The sequence below is a fragment of the Leuresthes tenuis genome, unplaced genomic scaffold (assembly GCF_036924035.1).
Source record: "Leuresthes tenuis unplaced genomic scaffold, fLeuTen1.0.hap1 SCAF_1, whole genome shotgun sequence".
Taxonomy (NCBI): Eukaryota; Metazoa; Chordata; class Actinopteri; order Atheriniformes; family Atherinopsidae; genus Leuresthes; species Leuresthes tenuis.
The window spans coordinates 1,493,744-1,513,362 of record NW_027325355.1 but is presented as its reverse complement, the minus strand read 5'-3'; the positions used below and the strand labels follow the sequence as shown (position 1 = coordinate 1,513,362).

Sequence of the window (19,619 nt, the reverse complement as noted above, 5' to 3'; positions counted from 1 at the left end):
GATCACCCTGTGACACATGAGGAAGTTGGTCATCTTCAGCTTCTGCTGCTTTGTTTGCAGACACGAAGTGATCTGAGAGTCTCAGTTTCAGCTGCAGAGAATAATCACGTCAGGGAAGAAGATGTGCCCACTACACATAAGCCTTTCTCGGCAATTATCTGGTTACATAGAGGAACTGTATGATTCCAGTACCTATATAATGCACATTTGTCACAGACATTGTTGCTTACGGCCACACCACCCTCAATATGCCTGACCTCGTCTGATCTCGGAAGCCAAGCACGGTTGGCCTGGTTAGTACTTGGGTGGGAGACTGCTTGGGAATACCAGGTGCTGTAAGCTTTATCTCTTCTCTGGACCACCTGAATGTCTTTTGTTGCAACGTCTGATCACCCTGTGACACATGAGGAAGTTGGTCATCTTCAGCTTCTGCTGCTTTGTTTGCAGACACGAAGTGATCTGAGAGTCTCAGTTTCAGCTGCAGAGAATAATCACGTCAGGGAAGAAGATGTGCCCACTACACATAAGCCTTTCTCGGCAATTATCTGGTTACATAGAGGAACCGTATGATTCCAGTACCTATATAATGCACATTTGTCACAGACATTGTCGCTTACGGCAACACCACCCTGAACATGCCTGACCTTGTCTGATCTCGGAAGCCAAGCACGGTTGGCCTGGTTAGTACTTGGGTGGGAGACCACTTGGGAATACCAGGTGCTGTAAGCTTTATCTCTTCTCTGGACCACCTGAATGTCTTTTGTTGCAACGTCTGATCACCCTGTGACACATGAGGAAGTTGGTCATCTTCAGCTTCTGCTGCTTTTTTGGCAGACACGAAGTGATCTGAGAGTCTCAGTTTCAGCTGCAGAGAATAATCACGTCAGGGAAGAAGATGTGCCCACTACACATAAGCCTTTCTCTGCAATTATCTGGTTACATAGAGGAACCGTATGATTCCAGTACCTATATAATGCACATTTGTCACAGAGATTGTCGCTTACGGCCACACCACCCTGAATATAATATGCCCGACCTCGTCCGATCTCGGAAGCCAAGCGGGGTTGTGCCTGGTTAGTACTTGGGTGGGAGACTGCTTGGGAATACCAGGTGCTGTAAGCTTTTTCTCTTCTCTCTACCACCTGCATGTCTTTTGTTGCAACGTCTGATCACCCTGTGACACATGAGGAAGTTGGTCATCTTCAGCTGCTGCTGCTTTGTTGGCAGACACAAAGTGATCTGAGAGTCTCAGTTTCAGCTGGAGAGAATAATCACATCAGGGAAGAAGATATGCCCACTACACATCAGCCTTTCTCGGCAATTATCTGGTTACATAGAGGAACTGTATGATTCCAGTACCAATATAATGCACATTTGTCACAGACTTTGTTGCTTACGGCCACACCACCCTCAACATATCCGACCTTGTCCGATCTCGGAAGCCAAGCACGGATGGGCCTGGTTAGTACTAACATGGGAGACTGCTTTGGAATACCAGGTGCTGTAAGCTTTTTCTCTTCTCTCTACCACCTGCATGTCTTTTGTTGCAACGTCTGATCACCCTGTGACACATGAGGAAGTTGGTCATCTTCAGCTGCTGCTGCTTTGTTGGCAGACACAAAGTGATCTGAGAGTCTCAGTTTCAGCTGCAGAGAATAATCACATCAGGGAAGAAGATGTGCCCACTACAAGTCAGCCTTTCTCGGCAATTATCTGGTTACATAGAGGAAGTGTATGATTCCAGTACTTATATAAGGCACATTTGTCACATATATTGTTGCTTACAGCCACACCACCCTGAATAAGCACGATCTCGGAAGCCAAGCAGGTTTGGGCCTGGTTAGTACTTGGAAGGTAGACTGCCTGGGAATACCAGGTGCTTTAAGCTTTTTCTCTTCTCTCTACCACCTGCATGTCTTTTGTTGCAACGTCTGATCACCCTGTGACACATGAGGAAGTTGGTCATCTTCAGCTGCTGCTGCTTTGTTGGCAGACACGAAGTGATCTGAGAGTCTCAGTTTCAGCTGCAGAGAATAATCACGTCAGGGAAGAAGATGTGCCCACTACAAGTCAGCTTTTCTCTGCAATTATCTGGTTACATAGAGGAACCGTATGATTCCAGTACCTATATAATGCACATTTGTCACAGACATTGTTGCTTACGGCCACACCACCCTGAACATGCCCGACCTCGTCTTATCTCGGAAGCCAAGGAGGGTTGGGCCTGGTTAGTACTTAAATGGGAGACCGCTTGGGAATACCAGGAGCTGTAAGCTTTTTGTCTTCTCTCGACCACCTGCATGTCTTTTGTTGCAACGTCTGATCCCCCTGTGACACATGAGGAAGTTGGTCATCTTCAGCTGCTGCTGCTTTGTTGGCAGACACGAAGTGATCTGAGAGTCTCAGTTTCAGCTGCAGAGAATAATCACATCAGGGAAGAAGATGTGCCCATAACAAGTCGGCCTTTCTCTGCAATTATCTGGTTACATAGAGGAATTGTATGATTCCAGTACCTATATAATGCACATTTGTCACAGAAATTGTTCCTTACGGCCATACCACCCTGAATAAGCCCGACCTCGTCTGATCTCGGAAGCCAAGGAGGGTTGGGCCTGGTTAGTACTTTAATGGGAGACTGCTTGGGAATACCAGGTGCTGTAAGCATTTTCTCTTCTCTCTACAACCTGCATGTCTTTTGTTGCAACGTCTGATCACCCTGTGACACATGAGAAAGTTGGCCATCTTCAGCTGCTGCTGCTTTGTTGGAAGACACGAAGTGATCTGAGAGTCTCAGTTTCAGCTGAAGAGAATAATCACGTCAGGGAAGAAGATGTGCCCACTACACATCAGCCTTTCTCAGCAATTATCTGGTTACATAGAGGAACCGTATGATTCCTGTACTTATATAATGCACATTTGTCAGACACATTGTTTCTTACGGCCACACTACCCTGAACATGCCCGACCTTGTCTGATCTCGGAAGCCAAGCAGGGTTGAGCCTGCTTAGTACTTGGATGGGAGACAGCTTGGGAATACCAGGTGCTGTAAGCTTTTTCTCTTCTCTCTACCACCTGCATGTCTTTTGTTGCAACGTCTGATCACCCTGTGACACGTGAAGAAGTTGGTCATCTTCAGCTGCTGCTGCTTTGTTGGCAGACACGAAGTGATCTGAGAGTCTCAGTTTCAGCTGGAGAGAATAATCACATCAGGGAAGAAGATATGCCCACTACACATCAGCCTTTCTCGGCAATTATCTGGTTACATAGAGGAACTGTATGATTCCAGTACCAATATAATGCACATTTGTCACAGACTTTGTTGCTTACGGCCACACCACCCTCAACATATCCGACCTTGTCCGATCACGGAAGCCAAGCACGGTTGGGCCTGGTTAGTACTTAGATGGGAGACTGCTTTGGAATACCAGGTGCTGTAAGCTTTTTCTCTTCTCTCTACCACCTGCATGTCTTTTGTTGCAACGTCTGATCACCCTGTGACACATGAGGAAGTTGGTCATCTTCAGCTTCTGCTGCTTTGTTGGCAGACACAAAGTGATCTGAGAGTCTCATTTTCAGCTGGAGAGAATTATCACGTCAGGGAACAAGATGTGCCCACTACACATCAGCCTTTCTCGGCAATTATCTGGTTACATAGAGGAACCGTATGACTCCATTACCTATATAATGCACATTTGTCACAGAAATTGTCGCTTACGGCCACACCACCCTGAATATGCCCGACCTCGTCTGATCTCGGAAGCAAAGCAGGGTTGGGGCTGGTTAGTACTTGGATGGGAGACCGCTTGGGAATACGAGGTGCTGTAAGCTTCTTCTCTTCTCTCTACCACCTGCATGTCTTTTGTTGCAACGTCTGATCACCCTGTGACACATGAGGAAGTTGGTCATCTTCAGTTACTGCTGCTGCTTTGTTGGCAGACACAAAGTGATCTGAGAGTCTCAGTTTCAGTTGCAGAGAATGATCACATCAGAGAAGATGATTTGCGCGCTACACATCAGCCTTTCTCAGCAATTATCTGGTTGCATAGAGGAACCGTATGATTCCAGTACCTATATAATGCACATTTGTCAGAGACATTGTTGCTTACGGCCACACCACCCTGAATAAGCCCGACCTCGTCTGATCTCGGACGCCAAACAGGGTTGTACCTGGTTAGTACTTGGATGGGAGACAGCTTGGGAACACCAGGTGCTGTAAGCTTTTTCTCTTCTCTCTACCACCTGCATGTCTTTTGTTGCAACGTCTGATCACCCTGTGACACATGAGGAAGTTGGTCATCTTCAGCTGCTGCTGCTTTGTTGGCAGACACAAAGTGATCTGAGAGTCTCAGTTTCAGCTCGAGAGAATAATCACGTCAGGGAAGAAGATGTGCCCACTACTTATCAGCTTTTCTCGGCAATTATCTGGTTACATAGAGGAACCGTATGATTCCAGTACCTATATAATGCACATTTGTCAGAGACATTGTTGCTTACGGCCACACCACCCTGAACATGCCCGACCTCGTCTGATCTCGGACGCCAAACAGGGTTGTACCTGGTTAGTACTTGGATGGGAGACCTCTTGGGAACACCAGGTGCTGTAAGCTTTTTCTCTTCTCTCTACCACCTGCATGTCTTTTGTTGCAACGTCTGATCACCCTGTGACACATGAGGAAGTTGGTCATCTTCAGCTGCTGCTGCTTTGTTGGTAGACACGAAGTGATCTGAGAGTCTCAGTTTCAGCTGCAGAGAATAATCACATGAGGGAAGAAGATTTGCCCACTACAAGTCAGCCTTTCTCGGCAATTATCTGGTTACATAGAGGAACCGTATGATTCCAGTACCTATATAATGCACATTTGTCACAGACATTGTTGCTTACGGCCACACCACCCTGAACATGCCCGACCTCGTCTGATCTCGGTAGCCAAGGAGGGTTGGGCCTGGTTAGTACTTTAATGGGAGACTGCTTGGGAATACCAGGTGCTGTAAGCGTTTTCTCTTCTCTCTACAACCTGCATGTCTTTTGTTGCAACGTCTGATCACCCTGTGACACACGAGGAAGTTGGCCATCTTCAGCTGCTGCTGCTTTGTTGGAAGACACGAAGTGATCTGAGAGTCTCAGTTTCAACTGAAGAGAATAATGACGTCAGGGAAGAAGATGTGCCGACTACACATCAGCCTTTCTCAGCAATTATCTGGTTACATAGAGGAACCGTATGATTCCTGTAGTTATATAATGCACATTTGTCAGACACATTGTTGCTTACGGCCACACCACCCTGAACATGCCCGACCTCGTCTGATCTCGGAAGCCAAGCAGGGTTGAGCCTCCTTAGTACTTGGATGGAAGACCTCTTGGGAATACCAGGTGCTGTAAGCTTTTTCTCTTCTCTCGACCACCTGCATGTCTTTTGTTGCAACGTCTGATCACCCTGTGACACATGAGGAAGTTGGTCATCTTCAGCTGCTGCTGCTTTGTTGGCTGACACAAAGTGATCTGAGAGTCTCAGTTTCAGTTGCAGAGAATGATCACATCAGAGAAGATGATTTGCCCGCTACACATCAGCCTTTCTCGGCAATTATCTGGTTGCATAGAGGAACCGTATGATTCCAGTACCTATATAATGCACATTTGTCACAGTTATGGTTGCTTACGGCCACACCACCCTGAATATGCCCAACCTCATCTGATCTCAGAAGCCAAGGAGGTTTGGGCCTGGTTAGTACTTGGATGGTAGACATTCTGGGAATACCAGGTGCTGTAAGCTTTTTCTCTTCTCTCTACCACCTGCATGTCTTTTGTTGCAACGTCTGATCACCCTGTGACACATGAGGAAGTTGGTCATCTTCAGCTGCTGCTGCTTTGTTGGCTGACACAAAGTGATCTGAGAGTCTCAGTTTCAGTTGCAGAGAATGATCACATCAGAGAAGATGATTTGCCCGCTACACATCAGCCTTTCTCGGCAATTATCTGGTTGCATAGAGGAACCGTATGATTCCAGTACCTATATAATGCACATTTGTCAGAGACATTGTTGCTTACGGCCACACCACCCTGAATAAGCCCGACCTCGTCTGATCTCGGACGCCAAACAGGGTTGTACCTGGTTAGTACTTGGATGGGAGACAGCTTGGGAACACCAGGTGCTGTAAGCTTTTTCTCTTCTCTCAACCACCTGCATGTCTTTTGTTGCAACGTCTGATCACCCTGTGACACATGAGGAAGTTGGTCATCTTCAGCTTCTGCTGCTTTGTTGGCAGACACGAAGTGATCTGAGAGTCTCAGTTTCAGCTGCAGAGAATGATCACATGAGGGAAGAAGATGTGCCCACTACAAGTCAGCCTTTCTCGGCAATTATCTGGTTACATAGAGGAACCGTATGATTCCAGTACCTATATAATGCACATTTGTCACAGACATTGTTGCTTACGGCCACACCACCCTGAACATGCCCGACCTCGTCTGATCTCGGTAGCCAAGGAGGGTTGGGCCTGGTTAGTACTTTAATGGGAGACTGCTTGGGAATACCAGGTGCTGTAAGCGTTTTCTCTTCTCTCTACAACCTGCATGTCTTTTGTTGCAACGTCTGATCACCCTGTGACACACGAGGAAGTTGGCCATCTTCAGCTGCTGCTGCTTTGTTGGAAGACACGAAGTGATCTGAGAGTCTCAGTTTCAACTGAAGAGAATAATCACGTCAGGGAAGAAGATGTGCCGACTACACATCAGCCTTTCTCAGCAATTATCTGGTTACATAGAGGAACCGTATGATTCCTGTAGTTATATAATGCACATTTGTCAGACACATTGTTGCTTACGGCCACACCACCCTGAACATGCCCGACCTCGTCTGATCTCGGAAGCCAAGCAGGGTTGAGCCTCCTTAGTACTTGGATGGGAGACTGCTTGGGAATACCAGGTGCTGTAAGCGTTTTCTCTTCTCTCTACAACCTGCATGTCTTTTGTTGCAACGTCTGATCACCCTGTGACACATGAGGAAGTTGGTCATATTCAGCTGCTGCTGCTTTGTTGGCTGACACAAAGTGATCTGAGAGTCTCAGTTTCAGTTGCAGAGAATGATCACATCAGAGAAGATGATTTGCCCGCTACACATCAGCCTTTCTCGGCAATTATCTGGTTGCATAGAGGAACCGTATGATTCCAGTACCTATATAATGCACATTTGTCAGAGACATTGTTGCTTACGGCCACACCACCCTGAATAAGCCCGACCTCGCCTGATCTCGGACACCAAGAAGGTTGTACCTGGTTAGTACTTGGATGGGAGACATCTTGGGAATACCAGGTGCTGTAAGCTTTTTCTCTTCTCTCTACCACCTGCATGTCTTTTGTTGCAACGTCTGATCACCCTGTGACACGTGAAGAAGTTGGTCATCTTCAGCTGCTGCTGCTTTGTTGATAGACACGAGGTGATCTGAGAGTCTCAGTTTCAGCTGAAGAGAATAATCACATCAAGGATGAAGATGAACCCACTACAAGTCAGCCTTTTTCGGCAATTATCTGGTTACACAGAGGAACTGTATGATTCCAGTACCTATATAATGCACATTTGTCACAGTTATGGTTGCTTACGGCCACACCACCCTGAATATGCCCAACCTCATCTGATCTCAGAAGCCAAGCAGGTTTGGGCCTGGTTAGTACTTGGGTGGTAGACATTCTGGGAATACCAGGTGCTGTAAGCTTTTTCTCTTCTCTCTACCACCTGCATGTCTTTTGTTGCAACGTCTGATCACCCTGTGACACATGAGGAAGTTGGTCATCTTCAGCTGCTGCTGCTTTGTTGGCTGACACAAAGTGATCTGAGAGTCTCAGTTTCAGTTGCAGAGAATGATCACATCAGAGAAGATGATTTGCCCGCTACACATCAGCCTTTCTCGGCAATTATCTGGTTGCATAGAGGAACCGTATGATTCCAGTACCTATATAATGCACATTTGTCAGAGACATTGTTGCTTACGGCCACACCACCCTGAATAAGCCCGACCTCGTCTGATCTCGGACGCCAAACAGGGTTGTACCTGGTTAGTACTTGGATGGGAGACAGCTTGGGAACACCAGGTGCTGTAAGCTTCTTCTCTACTCTCTACCACCTGCAAGTCTTTTGTTGCAACGTCTGATCACCCTGTGACACGTGAAGAAGTTGGTCATCTTCAGCTGCTGCTGCTTTGTTGATAGACACGAGGTGATCTGAGAGTCTCATTTTCAGCTGAAGAGAATAATCACATCAAGGAGGAAGATGAACCCACTACAAGTCAGCCTTTTTCGGCAATTATCTGGTTACACAGAGGAAGTGTATGATCCCAGTACCTATATAATGCACACTTGTCACCGATATTGTTGCTTACGGCCACACCACCCTGAATAAGCCCGACCTCGTCTGATCTCGGAAGCCAAGCAGGGTTGGGCCTGGTTAGGACTTGAATGGGAGACCGCTTGGGAATACCAGGTGCTGTAAGCTTTTTCTCTTCTCTATACCACCTGCATGTCTTTTGTTGCAACGTCTGATCACCCTGTTACACATGAGGAAGTTGGTCATCTTCAGCTTCTGCTGCTTTGTTGGCAGACACGAAGTGATCTGAGAGTCTCAGTTTCAGCTGAAGAGAATAATCACATCAGGGAAGAAGATGTGCCCACTACAAGTCAGCCTTTCTCTGCAATTATCTGGTTACATAGAAGAAGTGTATGATTCCAGTACCTATATAATGCACATTTGTCACAGCTATTGTTGCTTACGGCCGCACCACCCTGAATATGCCTGACCTCGTCTGATCTTGGAAGAAAAGCAGGGTTGGGCCTGGTTAGTACTTGGATGGGAGACCACTTCGGAATACCAGGTGATGTAAGCTTCTTCTCTTCTCTCTACCACCTGCATGTCTTTTGTTGCAACGTCTGATCACCCTGTGACACATGAGGAAGTTGGTCATCTTCAGCTTCTGCTGCTTTGTTGGCAGACACGAAGTGATCTGAGAGTCTCAGTTTCAGCTGAAGAGAATGATCACATCAGAGAAGATTATATGCCCGCTACACATCAGCCTTTCTCGGCAATTATCTGGTTGCATAGAGGAACCGTATGCTTCCAGTACCTATATAATGCACATTTGTCAGAGACATTGTTGCTTACGGCCACACCACCCTGAACATGCCCGACCTCGTATGATCTCGGAAGCCAAGCAGGGTTGAGCCTGCTTAGTGCTTGGATGGGAGACTGCTTGGGAATACCAGGTGCTGTAAGCTTCTTCTCTTCTCTCTACCACCTGCATGTCTTTTGTTGCAACGTCTGATCACCCTGTGACACATGAGGAAGTTGGTCATCTTCAGCTGCTGCTGCTTTGTTGGCAGACACAAAGTGATCTGAGAGTCTCAGTTTCAGCTACAGAGAATAATCACGTCAGGGAAGAAGATGTGCCCACTACAAGTCAGCCTTTCTCTGCAATTATCTGGTTACATAGAAGAAGTGTATGATTCCAGTACCTATATAATGCACATTTGTCACAGCTATTGTTGCTTACGGCCGCACCACCCTGAATATGCCTGACCTCGTCTGATCTTGGAAGAAAAGCAGGGTTGGGCCTGGTTAGTACTTGGATGGTGGACTATCTGGGAATACCAGGTGCTGTAAGCTTCTTCTCTTCTCTCTACCACCTGCATGTCTTTTGTTGCAACGTCTGATCACCCTGTGACACATGAGGAAGTTGGTCATCTTCAGCTGCTGCTGCTTTGTTGGCAGACACAAAGTGATCTGAGAGTCTCAGTTTCAGCTACAGAGAATAATCACGTCAGGGAAGAAGATGTGCCCACTACAAGTCAGCCTTTCTCTGCAATTATCTGGTTACATAGAAGAAGTGTATGATTCCAGTACCTATATAATGCACATTTGACACAGCTATTGTTGCTTACGGCCGCACCACCCTGAATATGCCTGACCTCGTCTGATCTTGGAAGAAAAGCAGGGTTGGGCCTGGTTAGTACTTGGATGGTGGACTATCTGGGAATACCAGGTGCTGTAAGCTGATTCTCTTCTCTCTACCACCTCCATGTCTTTTGTTGCAACGTCTGATCACCCTGTGACACATGAGGAAGTTGGTCATCTTCAGCTGCTGCTGCTTTGTTGGCAGACACAAAGTGATCTGAGAGTCTCAGTTTCAGCTGCAGAGAATAATCACGTCAGGGAAGAAGATGTGCCCACTACACATCAGCCTTTCTCGGAAATGATCTGGTTGCATAGAGGAACCGTATGATTCCAGTACCTATATAATGCACATTTGTCAGAGACATTGTTGCTTACGGCCACACCACCCTGAACATACCCGACCTCGTCTGATCTCGGAAGCCAAGGAGGGTTGGGCGTGGTTAGTACTTGGATGGAAGACCTCTTGGGAATACCAGGTGCTGTAAGCTTTTTCTTTTCTCTCGACCACCTGCATGTCTTTTGTTGCAACGTCTGATCACCCTGTGACACATGAGGAAGGTGGTCATCTTCAGCTTCTGCTGCTTTGTTGGCAGACACAAAGTGATCTGAGAGTCTCAGTTTCAGCTGCAGAGAATGATCACATGAGGGAAGAAGATTTGCCCACTACAAGTCAGCCTTTCTCGGCAATTATCTGGTTACATAGAGGAACCGTATGATTCCAGTACCTATATAATGCACATTTGTCACAGACATTGTTGCTTACGGCCACACCACCCTGAACATGCCCGACCTCGTCTGATCTCGGTAGCCAAGGAGGGTTGGGCCTGGTTAGTACTTGGATGGGAGACCACTTGGGAATACCAGGAGCTGTAAGCTTTTTGTCTTCTCTCGACCACCTGCATGTCTTTTGTTGCAACGTCTGATCACCCTGTGACACATGAGGAAGTTGGTCATCTTCAGCTGCTGCTGCTTTGTTGGCAGACACGAAGTGATCTGAGAGTCTCAGTTTCAGCTGCAGAGAATGATCACATCAGGGAAGAAGATGTGCCCATAACAAGTCAGCCTTTCTCTGCAATTATCTGGTTACATAGAGGAATTGTATGATTCCAGTACCTATATAATGCACATTTGTCACAGAAATTGTTCCTTACGGCCACACCACCCTGAATAAGCCCGACCTCGTCTGATCTCGGAAGCCAAGGAGGGTTGGGCCTGGTTAGTACTTTAATGGGAGACTGCTTGGGAATACCAGGTGCTGTAAGCGTTTTCTCTTCTCTCTACAACCTGCATGTCTTTTCTTGCAACGTCTGATCACCCTGTGACACATGAGGAAGTTGGCCATCTTCAGCTGCTGCTGCTTTGTTGGAAGACACGGAGTGATCTGAGAGTCTCAGTTTCAACTGAAGAGAATAATCACGTCAGGGAAGAAGATGTGCCCACTACACATCAGCCTTTCTCAGCAATTATCTGGTTACATAGAGGAACCGTATGATTCCTGTACTTATATAATGCACTTTTGTCAGACACATTGTTGCTTACGGCCACACCACCCTGAACATACCCGACCTCGTCTGATCTCGGAAGCCAAGCAGGGTTGAACCTGCTTAGTACTTGGATGGGAGACTGCTTGGGAATACCAGGTGCTGTAAGCGTTTTCTCTTCTCTCTACAACCTGCATGTCTTTTGTTGCAACGTCTGATCACCCTGTGACACATGAGGAAGTTGGTCATCTTCAGCTGCTGCTGCTTTGTTGGCTGACACAAAGTGATCTGAGAGTCTCAGTTTCGGTTGCAGAGAATGATCACATCAGAGAAGATGATTTGCCCGCTACACATCAGCCTTTCTCGGCAATTATCTGGTTGCATAGAGGAACCGTATGATTCCAATACCTATATAATGCACATTTGTCAGAGACATTGTTGCTTACGGCCACACCACCTTGAATAAGCCCGACCTCGTCTGATCTCGGACACCAAGAAGGTTGTACCTGGTTAGTACTTGGATGGGAGACAGCTTGGGAATACCAGGTGCTGTAAGCTTTTTCTCTTCTCTCTACCACCTGCATGTCTTTTGTTGCAACGTCTGATCACCCTGTGACACGTGAAGAAGTTGGTCATCTTCAGCTGCTGCTGCTTTGTTGATAGACACGAGGTGATCTGAGAGTCTCAGTTTCAGCTGAAGAGAATAATCACATCAAGGAGGAAGATGATGTGCCCACTACAAGTCAGCCTTTTTCGGCAATTATCTGGTTACACAGAGGAACCGTATGATTCCAGTACCTATATAATGCACATTTGTCACAGACATTGTTGCTTACGGCCACACCACCCTGAACATGCCCGACCTCGTCTGATCTCGGTAGCCAAGGAGGGTTGGGCCTGGTTAGTACTTTAATGGGAGACTGCTTGGGAATACCAGGTGCTGTAAGCGTTTTCTCTTCTCTCTACAACCTGCATGTCTTTTGTTGCAACGTCTGATCACCCTGTGACACACGAGGAAGTTGGCCATCTTCAGCTGCTGCTGCTTTGTTGGAAGACACGAAGTGATCTGAGAGTCTCAGTTTCAACTGAAGAGAATAATGACGTCAGGGAAGAAGATGTGCCGACTACACATCAGCCTTTCTCAGCAATTATCTGGTTACATAGAGGAACCGTATGATTCCTGTAGTTATATAATGCACATTTGTCAGACACATTGTTGCTTACGGCCACACCACCCTGAACATGCCCGACCTCGTCTGATCTCGGAAGCCAAGCAGGGTTGAGCCTCCTTAGTACTTGGATGGAAGACCTCTTGGGAATACCAGGTGCTGTAAGCTTTTTCTCTTCTCTCGACCACCTGCATGTCTTTTGTTGCAACGTCTGATCACCCTGTGACACATGAGGAAGTTGGTCATCTTCAGCTGCTGCTGCTTTGTTGGCTGACACAAAGTGATCTGAGAGTCTCAGTTTCAGTTGCAGAGAATGATCACATCAGAGAAGATGATTTGCCCGCTACACATCAGCCTTTCTCGGCAATTATCTGGTTGCATAGAGGAACCGTATGATTCCAGTACCTATATAATGCACATTTGTCACAGTTATGGTTGCTTACGGCCACACCACCCTCAATATGCCCAACCTCATCTGATCTCAGAAGCCAAGGAGGTTTGGGCCTGGTTAGTACTTGGATGGTAGACATTCTGGGAATACCAGGTGCTGTAAGCTTTTTCTCTTCTCTCTACCACCTGCATGTCTTTTGTTGCAACGTCTGATCACCCTGTGACACATGAGGAAGTTGGTCATCTTCAGCTGCTGCTGCTTTGTTGGCTGACACAAAGTGATCTGAGAGTCTCAGTTTCAGTTGCAGAGAATGATCACATCAGAGAAGATGATTTGCCCGCTACACATCAGCCTTTCTCGGCAATTATCTGGTTGCATAGAGGAACCGTATGATTCCAGTACCTATATAATGCACATTTGTCAGAGACATTGTTGCTTACGGCCACACCACCCTGAATAAGCCCGACCTCGTCTGATCTCGGACGCCAAACAGGGTTGTACCTGGTTAGTACTTGGATGGGAGACAGCTTGGGAACACCAGGTGCTGTAAGCTTTTTCTCTTCTCTCAACCACCTGCATGTCTTTTGTTGCAACGTCTGATCACCCTGTGACACATGAGGAAGTTGGTCATCTTCAGCTTCTGCTGCTTTGTTGGCAGACACGAAGTGATCTGAGAGTCTCAGTTTCAGCTGCAGAGAATGATCACATGAGGGAAGAAGATGTGCCCACTACAAGTCAGCCTTTCTCGGCAATTATCTGGTTACATAGAGGAACCGTATGATTCCAGTACCTATATAATGCACATTTGTCACAGACATTGTTGCTTACGGCCACACCACCCTGAACATGCCCGACCTCGTCTGATCTCGGTAGCCAAGGAGGGTTGGGCCTGGTTAGTACTTTAATGGGAGACTGCTTGGGAATACCAGGTGCTGTAAGCGTTTTCTCTTCTCTCTACAACCTGCATGTCTTTTGTTGCAACGTCTGATCACCCTGTGACACACGAGGAAGTTGGCCATCTTCAGCTGCTGCTGCTTTGTTGGAAGACACGAAGTGATCTGAGAGTCTCAGTTTCAACTGAAGAGAATAATCACGTCAGGGAAGAAGATGTGCCGACTACACATCAGCCTTTCTCAGCAATTATCTGGTTACATAGAGGAACCGTATGATTCCTGTAGTTATATAATGCACATTTGTCAGACACATTGTTGCTTACGGCCACACCACCCTGAACATGCCCGACCTCGTCTGATCTCGGAAGCCAAGCAGGGTTGAGCCTCCTTAGTACTTGGATGGGAGACTGCTTGGGAATACCAGGTGCTGTAAGCGTTTTCTCTTCTCTCTACAACCTGCATGTCTTTTGTTGCAACGTCTGATCACCCTGTGACACATGAGGAAGTTGGTCATATTCAGCTGCTGCTGCTTTGTTGGCTGACACAAAGTGATCTGAGAGTCTCAGTTTCAGTTGCAGAGAATGATCACATCAGAGAAGATGATTTGCCCGCTACACATCAGCCTTTCTCGGCAATTATCTGGTTGCATAGAGGAACCGTATGATTCCAGTACCTATATAATGCACATTTGTCAGAGACATTGTTGCTTACGGCCACACCACCCTGAATAAGCCCGACCTCGCCTGATCTCGGACACCAAGAAGGTTGTACCTGGTTAGTACTTGGATGGGAGACATCTTGGGAATACCAGGTGCTGTAAGCTTTTTCTCTTCTCTCTACCACCTGCATGTCTTTTGTTGCAACGTCTGATCACCCTGTGACACGTGAAGAAGTTGGTCATCTTCAGCTGCTGCTGCTTTGTTGATAGACACGAGGTGATCTGAGAGTCTCAGTTTCAGCTGAAGAGAATAATCACATCAAGGATGAAGATGAACCCACTACAAGTCAGCCTTTTTCGGCAATTATCTGGTTACACAGAGGAACTGTATGATTCCAGTACCTATATAATGCACATTTGTCACAGTTATGGTTGCTTACGGCCACACCACCCTGAATATGCCCAACCTCATCTGATCTCAGAAGCCAAGCAGGTTTGGGCCTGGTTAGTACTTGGGTGGTAGACATTCTGGGAATACCAGGTGCTGTAAGCTTTTTCTCTTCTCTCTACCACCTGCATGTCTTTTGTTGCAACGTCTGATCACCCTGTGACACATGAGGAAGTTGGTCATCTTCAGCTGCTGCTGCTTTGTTGGCTGACACAAAGTGATCTGAGAGTCTCAGTTTCAGTTGCAGAGAATGATCACATCAGAGAAGATGATTTGCCCGCTACACATCAGCCTTTCTCGGCAATTATCTGGTTGCATAGAGGAACCGTATGATTCCAGTACCTATATAATGCACATTTGTCAGAGACATTGTTGCTTACGGCCACACCACCCTGAATAAGCCCGACCTCGTCTGATCTCGGACGCCAAACAGGGTTGTACCTGGTTAGTACTTGGATGGGAGACAGCTTGGGAACACCAGGTGCTGTAAGCTTTTTCTTTTCTCTCTACCACCTGCAAGTCTTTTGTTGCAACGTCTGATCACCCTGTGACACGTGAAGAAGTTGGTCATCTTCAGCTGCTGCTGCTTTGTTGATAGACACGAGGTGATCTGAGAGTCTCATTTTCAGCTGAAGAGAATAATCACATCAAGGAGGAAGATGAACCCACTACAAGTCAGCCTTTTTCGGCAATTATCTGGTTACACAGAGGAAGTGTATGATCCCAGTACCTATATAATGCACACTTGTCACCGATATTGTTGCTTACGGCCACACCACCCTGAATAAGCCCGACCTCGTCTGATCTCGGAAGCCAAGCAGGGTTGGGCCTGGTTAGGACTTGAATGGGAGACCGCTTGGGAATACCAGGTGCTGTAAGCTTTTTCTCTTCTCTATACCACCTGCATGTCTTTTGTTGCAACGTCTGATCACCCTGTTACACATGAGGAAGTTGGTCATCTTCAGCTTCTGCTGCTTTGTTGGCAGACACGAAGTGATCTGAGAGTCTCAGTTTCAGCTGAAGAGAATAATCACATCAGGGAAGAAGATGTGCCCACTACAAGTCAGCCTTTCTCTGCAATTATCTGGTTACATAGAAGAAGTGTATGATTCCAGTACCTATATAATGCACATTTGTCACAGCTATTGTTGCTTACGGCCGCACCACCCTGAATATGCCTGACCTCGTCTGATCTTGGAAGAAAAGCAGGGTTGGGCCTGGTTAGTACTTGGATGGGAGACCACTTCGGAATACCAGGTGATGTAAGCTTCTTCTCTTCTCTCTACCACCTGCATGTCTTTTGTTGCAACGTCTGATCACCCTGTGACACATGAGGAAGTTGGTCATCTTCAGCTTCTGCTGCTTTGTTGGCAGACACGAAGTGATCTGAGAGTCTCAGTTTCAGCTGAAGAGAATGATCACATCAGAGAAGATTATATGCCCGCTACACATCAGCCTTTCTCGGCAATTATCTGGTTGCATAGAGGAACCGTATGCTTCCAGTACCTATATAATGCACATTTGTCAGAGACATTGTTGCTTACGGCCACACCACCCTGAACATGCCCGACCTCGTATGATCTCGGAAGCCAAGCAGGGTTGAGCCTGCTTAGTGCTTGGATGGGAGACTGCTTGGGAATACCAGGTGCTGTAAGCTTCTTCTCTTCTCTCTACCACCTGCATGTCTTTTGTTGCAACGTCTGATCACCCTGTGACACATGAGGAAGTTGGTCATCTTCAGCTGCTGCTGCTTTGTTGGCAGACACAAAGTGATCTGAGAGTCTCAGTTTCAGCTACAGAGAATAATCACGTCAGGGAAGAAGATGTGCCCACTACAAGTCAGCCTTTCTCTGCAATTATCTGGTTACATAGAAGAAGTGTATGATTCCAGTACCTATATAATGCACATTTGTCACAGCTATTGTTGCTTACGGCCGCACCACCCTGAATATGCCTGACCTCGTCTGATCTTGGAAGAAAAGCAGGGTTGGGCCTGGTTAGTACTTGGATGGTGGACTATCTGGGAATACCAGGTGCTGTAAGCTTCTTCTCTTCTCTCTACCACCTGCATGTCTTTTGTTGCAACGTCTGATCACCCTGTGACACATGAGGAAGTTGGTCATCTTCAGCTGCTGCTGCTTTGTTGGCAGACACAAAGTGATCTGAGAGTCTCAGTTTCAGCTACAGAGAATAATCACGTCAGGGAAGAAGATGTGCCCACTACAAGTCAGCCTTTCTCTGCAATTATCTGGTTACATAGAAGAAGTGTATGATTCCAGTACCTATATAATGCACATTTGACACAGCTATTGTTGCTTACGGCCGCACCACCCTGAATATGCCTGACCTCGTCTGATCTTGGAAGAAAAGCAGGGTTGGGCCTGGTTAGTACTTGGATGGTGGACTATCTGGGAATACCAGGTGCTGTAAGCTGATTCTCTTCTCTCTACCACCTCCATGTCTTTTGTTGCAACGTCTGATCACCCTGTGACACATGAGGAAGTTGGTCATCTTCAGCTGCTGCTGCTTTGTTGGCAGACACAAAGTGATCTGAGAGTCTCAGTTTCAGCTGCAGAGAATAATCACGTCAGGGAAGAAGATGTGCCCACTACACATCAGCCTTTCTCGGAAATGATCTGGTTGCATAGAGGAACCGTATGATTCCAGTACCTATATAATGCACATTTGTCAGAGACATTGTTGCTTACGGCCACACCACCCTGAACATACCCGACCTCGTCTGATCTCGGAAGCCAAGGAGGGTTGGGCGTGGTTAGTACTTGGATGGAAGACCTCTTGGGAATACCAGGTGCTGTAAGCTTTTTCTTTTCTCTCGACCACCTGCATGTCTTTTGTTGCAACGTCTGATCACCCTGTGACACATGAGGAAGGTGGTCATCTTCAGCTTCTGCTGCTTTGTTGGCAGACACAAAGTGATCTGAGAGTCTCAGTTTCAGCTGCAGAGAATGATCACATGAGGGAAGAAGATTTGCCCACTACAAGTCAGCCTTTCTCGGCAATTATCTGGTTACATAGAGGAACCGTATGATTCCAGTACCTATATAATGCACATTTGTCACAGACATTGTTGCTTACGGCCACACCACCCTGAACATGCCCGACCTCGTCTGATCTCGGTAGCCAAGGAGGGTTGGGCCTGGTTAGTACTTGGATGGGAGACCACTTGGGAATACCAGGAGCTGTAAGCTTTTTGTCTTCTCTCGACCACCTGCATGTCTTTTGTTGCAACGTCTGATCACCCTGTGACACATGAGGAAGTTGGTCATCTTCAGCTGCTGCTGCTTTGTTGGCAGACACGAAGTGATCTGAGAGTCTCAGTTTCAGCTGCAGAGAATGATCACATCAGGGAAGAAGATGTGCCCATAACAAGTCAGCCTTTCTCTGCAATTATCTGGTTACATAGAGGAATTGTATGATTCCAGTACCTATATAATGCACATTTGTCACAGAAATTGTTCCTTACGGCCACACCACCCTGAATAAGCCCGACCTCGTCTGATCTCGGAAGCCAAGGAGGGTTGGGCCTGGTTAGTACTTTAATGGGAGACTGCTTGGGAATACCAGGTGCTGTAAGCGTTTTCTCTTCTCTCTACAACCTGCATGTCTTTTCTTGCAACGTCTGATCACCCTGTGACACATGAGGAAGTTGGCCATCTTCAGCTGCTGCTGCTTTGTTGGAAGACACGAAGTGATCTGAGAGTCTCAGTTTCAACTGAAGAGAATAATCACGTCAGGGAAGAAGATGTGCCCACTACACATCAGCCTTTCTCAGCAATTATCTGGTTACATAGAGGAACCGTATGATTCCTGTACTTATATAATGCACTTTTGTCAGACACATTGTTGCTTACGGCCACACCACCCTGAACATACCCGACCTCGTCTGATCTCGGAAGCCAAGCAGGGTTGAACCTGCTTAGTACTTGGATGGGAGACTGCTTGGGAATACCAGGTGCTGTAAGCGTTTTCTCTTCTCTCTACAACCTGCATGTCTTTTGTTGCAACGTCTGATCACCCTGTGACACATGAGGAAGTTGGTCATCTTCAGCTGCTGCTGCTTTGTTGGCTGACACAAAGTGATCTGAGAGTCTCAGTTTCGGTTGCAGAGAATGATCACATCAGAGAAGATGATTTGCCCGCTACACATCAGCCTTTCTCGGCAATTATCTGGTTGCATAGAGGAACCGTATGATTCCAATACCTATATAATGCACATTTGTCAGAGACATTGTTGCTTACGGCCACACCACCTTGAATAAGCCCGACCTCGTCTGATCTCGGACACCAAGAAGGTTGTACCTGGTTAGTACTTGGATGGGAGACAGCTTGGGAATACCAGGTGCTGTAAGCTTTTTCTCTTCTCTCTACCACCTGCATGTCTTTTGTTGCAACGTCTGATCACCCTGTGACACGTGAAGAAGTTGGTCATCTTCAGCTGCTGCTGCTTTGTTGATAGACACGAGGTGATCTGAGAGTCTCAGTTTCAGCTGAAGAGAATAATCACATCAAGGAGGAAGATGATGTGCCCACTACAAGTCAGCCTTTTTCGGCAATTATCTGGTTACACAGAGGAAGTGTATGATTCCAGTACCTATATAATGCACATTTGTCACCGATATT

General features: G+C 46.9%; 47 pseudogenes; all 47 read left to right on the top strand.

Moving 5' to 3' along the window:
• Positions 1-224: 224 nt before the first annotated feature.
• LOC140293380 (5S ribosomal RNA) lies at positions 225-342 on the top strand (annotated as a pseudogene).
• Positions 343-611: 269 nt separating this feature from the next.
• Positions 612-729, top strand: LOC140292766 (5S ribosomal RNA; annotated as a pseudogene).
• A 269-nt stretch (positions 730-998) lies between these two features.
• On the top strand, positions 999-1,122 carry LOC140270725 (5S ribosomal RNA; annotated as a pseudogene).
• Positions 1,123-1,391: 269 nt separating this feature from the next.
• LOC140294317 (5S ribosomal RNA) lies at positions 1,392-1,510 on the top strand (annotated as a pseudogene).
• Positions 1,511-2,157: 647 nt separating this feature from the next.
• On the top strand, positions 2,158-2,276 carry LOC140288881 (5S ribosomal RNA; annotated as a pseudogene).
• A 269-nt stretch (positions 2,277-2,545) lies between these two features.
• Positions 2,546-2,664, top strand: LOC140318172 (5S ribosomal RNA; annotated as a pseudogene).
• Positions 2,665-2,933: 269 nt separating this feature from the next.
• Positions 2,934-3,052, top strand: LOC140294900 (5S ribosomal RNA; annotated as a pseudogene).
• Positions 3,053-3,321: 269 nt separating this feature from the next.
• LOC140295479 (5S ribosomal RNA) lies at positions 3,322-3,440 on the top strand (annotated as a pseudogene).
• A 269-nt stretch (positions 3,441-3,709) lies between these two features.
• Positions 3,710-3,828, top strand: LOC140300952 (5S ribosomal RNA; annotated as a pseudogene).
• Positions 3,829-4,100: 272 nt separating this feature from the next.
• On the top strand, positions 4,101-4,219 carry LOC140292518 (5S ribosomal RNA; annotated as a pseudogene).
• Positions 4,220-4,488: 269 nt separating this feature from the next.
• LOC140303945 (5S ribosomal RNA) lies at positions 4,489-4,607 on the top strand (annotated as a pseudogene).
• Positions 4,608-4,876: 269 nt separating this feature from the next.
• On the top strand, positions 4,877-4,995 carry LOC140315084 (5S ribosomal RNA; annotated as a pseudogene).
• Positions 4,996-5,264: 269 nt separating this feature from the next.
• Positions 5,265-5,383, top strand: LOC140287633 (5S ribosomal RNA; annotated as a pseudogene).
• A 269-nt stretch (positions 5,384-5,652) lies between these two features.
• LOC140296346 (5S ribosomal RNA) lies at positions 5,653-5,771 on the top strand (annotated as a pseudogene).
• A 269-nt stretch (positions 5,772-6,040) lies between these two features.
• On the top strand, positions 6,041-6,159 carry LOC140292517 (5S ribosomal RNA; annotated as a pseudogene).
• Positions 6,160-6,428: 269 nt separating this feature from the next.
• Positions 6,429-6,547, top strand: LOC140315073 (5S ribosomal RNA; annotated as a pseudogene).
• A 269-nt stretch (positions 6,548-6,816) lies between these two features.
• On the top strand, positions 6,817-6,935 carry LOC140291134 (5S ribosomal RNA; annotated as a pseudogene).
• A 656-nt stretch (positions 6,936-7,591) lies between these two features.
• LOC140293864 (5S ribosomal RNA) lies at positions 7,592-7,710 on the top strand (annotated as a pseudogene).
• A 269-nt stretch (positions 7,711-7,979) lies between these two features.
• LOC140292516 (5S ribosomal RNA) lies at positions 7,980-8,098 on the top strand (annotated as a pseudogene).
• A 269-nt stretch (positions 8,099-8,367) lies between these two features.
• Positions 8,368-8,486, top strand: LOC140300141 (5S ribosomal RNA; annotated as a pseudogene).
• Positions 8,487-8,755: 269 nt separating this feature from the next.
• Positions 8,756-8,874, top strand: LOC140283126 (5S ribosomal RNA; annotated as a pseudogene).
• Positions 8,875-9,143: 269 nt separating this feature from the next.
• Positions 9,144-9,262, top strand: LOC140289098 (5S ribosomal RNA; annotated as a pseudogene).
• Positions 9,263-9,531: 269 nt separating this feature from the next.
• Positions 9,532-9,650, top strand: LOC140278737 (5S ribosomal RNA; annotated as a pseudogene).
• Positions 9,651-9,919: 269 nt separating this feature from the next.
• LOC140278729 (5S ribosomal RNA) lies at positions 9,920-10,038 on the top strand (annotated as a pseudogene).
• A 269-nt stretch (positions 10,039-10,307) lies between these two features.
• Positions 10,308-10,426, top strand: LOC140300461 (5S ribosomal RNA; annotated as a pseudogene).
• A 269-nt stretch (positions 10,427-10,695) lies between these two features.
• LOC140299629 (5S ribosomal RNA) lies at positions 10,696-10,814 on the top strand (annotated as a pseudogene).
• Positions 10,815-11,083: 269 nt separating this feature from the next.
• LOC140288474 (5S ribosomal RNA) lies at positions 11,084-11,202 on the top strand (annotated as a pseudogene).
• Positions 11,203-11,471: 269 nt separating this feature from the next.
• Positions 11,472-11,590, top strand: LOC140313311 (5S ribosomal RNA; annotated as a pseudogene).
• Positions 11,591-11,859: 269 nt separating this feature from the next.
• On the top strand, positions 11,860-11,977 carry LOC140296978 (5S ribosomal RNA; annotated as a pseudogene).
• A 272-nt stretch (positions 11,978-12,249) lies between these two features.
• On the top strand, positions 12,250-12,368 carry LOC140315062 (5S ribosomal RNA; annotated as a pseudogene).
• A 269-nt stretch (positions 12,369-12,637) lies between these two features.
• LOC140287622 (5S ribosomal RNA) lies at positions 12,638-12,756 on the top strand (annotated as a pseudogene).
• Positions 12,757-13,025: 269 nt separating this feature from the next.
• Positions 13,026-13,144, top strand: LOC140294396 (5S ribosomal RNA; annotated as a pseudogene).
• Positions 13,145-13,413: 269 nt separating this feature from the next.
• LOC140292515 (5S ribosomal RNA) lies at positions 13,414-13,532 on the top strand (annotated as a pseudogene).
• A 269-nt stretch (positions 13,533-13,801) lies between these two features.
• LOC140315051 (5S ribosomal RNA) lies at positions 13,802-13,920 on the top strand (annotated as a pseudogene).
• A 269-nt stretch (positions 13,921-14,189) lies between these two features.
• LOC140291133 (5S ribosomal RNA) lies at positions 14,190-14,308 on the top strand (annotated as a pseudogene).
• A 656-nt stretch (positions 14,309-14,964) lies between these two features.
• LOC140293863 (5S ribosomal RNA) lies at positions 14,965-15,083 on the top strand (annotated as a pseudogene).
• Positions 15,084-15,352: 269 nt separating this feature from the next.
• Positions 15,353-15,471, top strand: LOC140292514 (5S ribosomal RNA; annotated as a pseudogene).
• A 269-nt stretch (positions 15,472-15,740) lies between these two features.
• Positions 15,741-15,859, top strand: LOC140300140 (5S ribosomal RNA; annotated as a pseudogene).
• A 269-nt stretch (positions 15,860-16,128) lies between these two features.
• LOC140283119 (5S ribosomal RNA) lies at positions 16,129-16,247 on the top strand (annotated as a pseudogene).
• Positions 16,248-16,516: 269 nt separating this feature from the next.
• On the top strand, positions 16,517-16,635 carry LOC140289096 (5S ribosomal RNA; annotated as a pseudogene).
• Positions 16,636-16,904: 269 nt separating this feature from the next.
• On the top strand, positions 16,905-17,023 carry LOC140278723 (5S ribosomal RNA; annotated as a pseudogene).
• A 269-nt stretch (positions 17,024-17,292) lies between these two features.
• Positions 17,293-17,411, top strand: LOC140278716 (5S ribosomal RNA; annotated as a pseudogene).
• A 269-nt stretch (positions 17,412-17,680) lies between these two features.
• Positions 17,681-17,799, top strand: LOC140300460 (5S ribosomal RNA; annotated as a pseudogene).
• Positions 17,800-18,068: 269 nt separating this feature from the next.
• Positions 18,069-18,187, top strand: LOC140299628 (5S ribosomal RNA; annotated as a pseudogene).
• A 269-nt stretch (positions 18,188-18,456) lies between these two features.
• Positions 18,457-18,575, top strand: LOC140288473 (5S ribosomal RNA; annotated as a pseudogene).
• Positions 18,576-18,844: 269 nt separating this feature from the next.
• Positions 18,845-18,963, top strand: LOC140313305 (5S ribosomal RNA; annotated as a pseudogene).
• A 269-nt stretch (positions 18,964-19,232) lies between these two features.
• LOC140296977 (5S ribosomal RNA) lies at positions 19,233-19,350 on the top strand (annotated as a pseudogene).
• Positions 19,351-19,619: the final 269 nt, after the last annotated feature.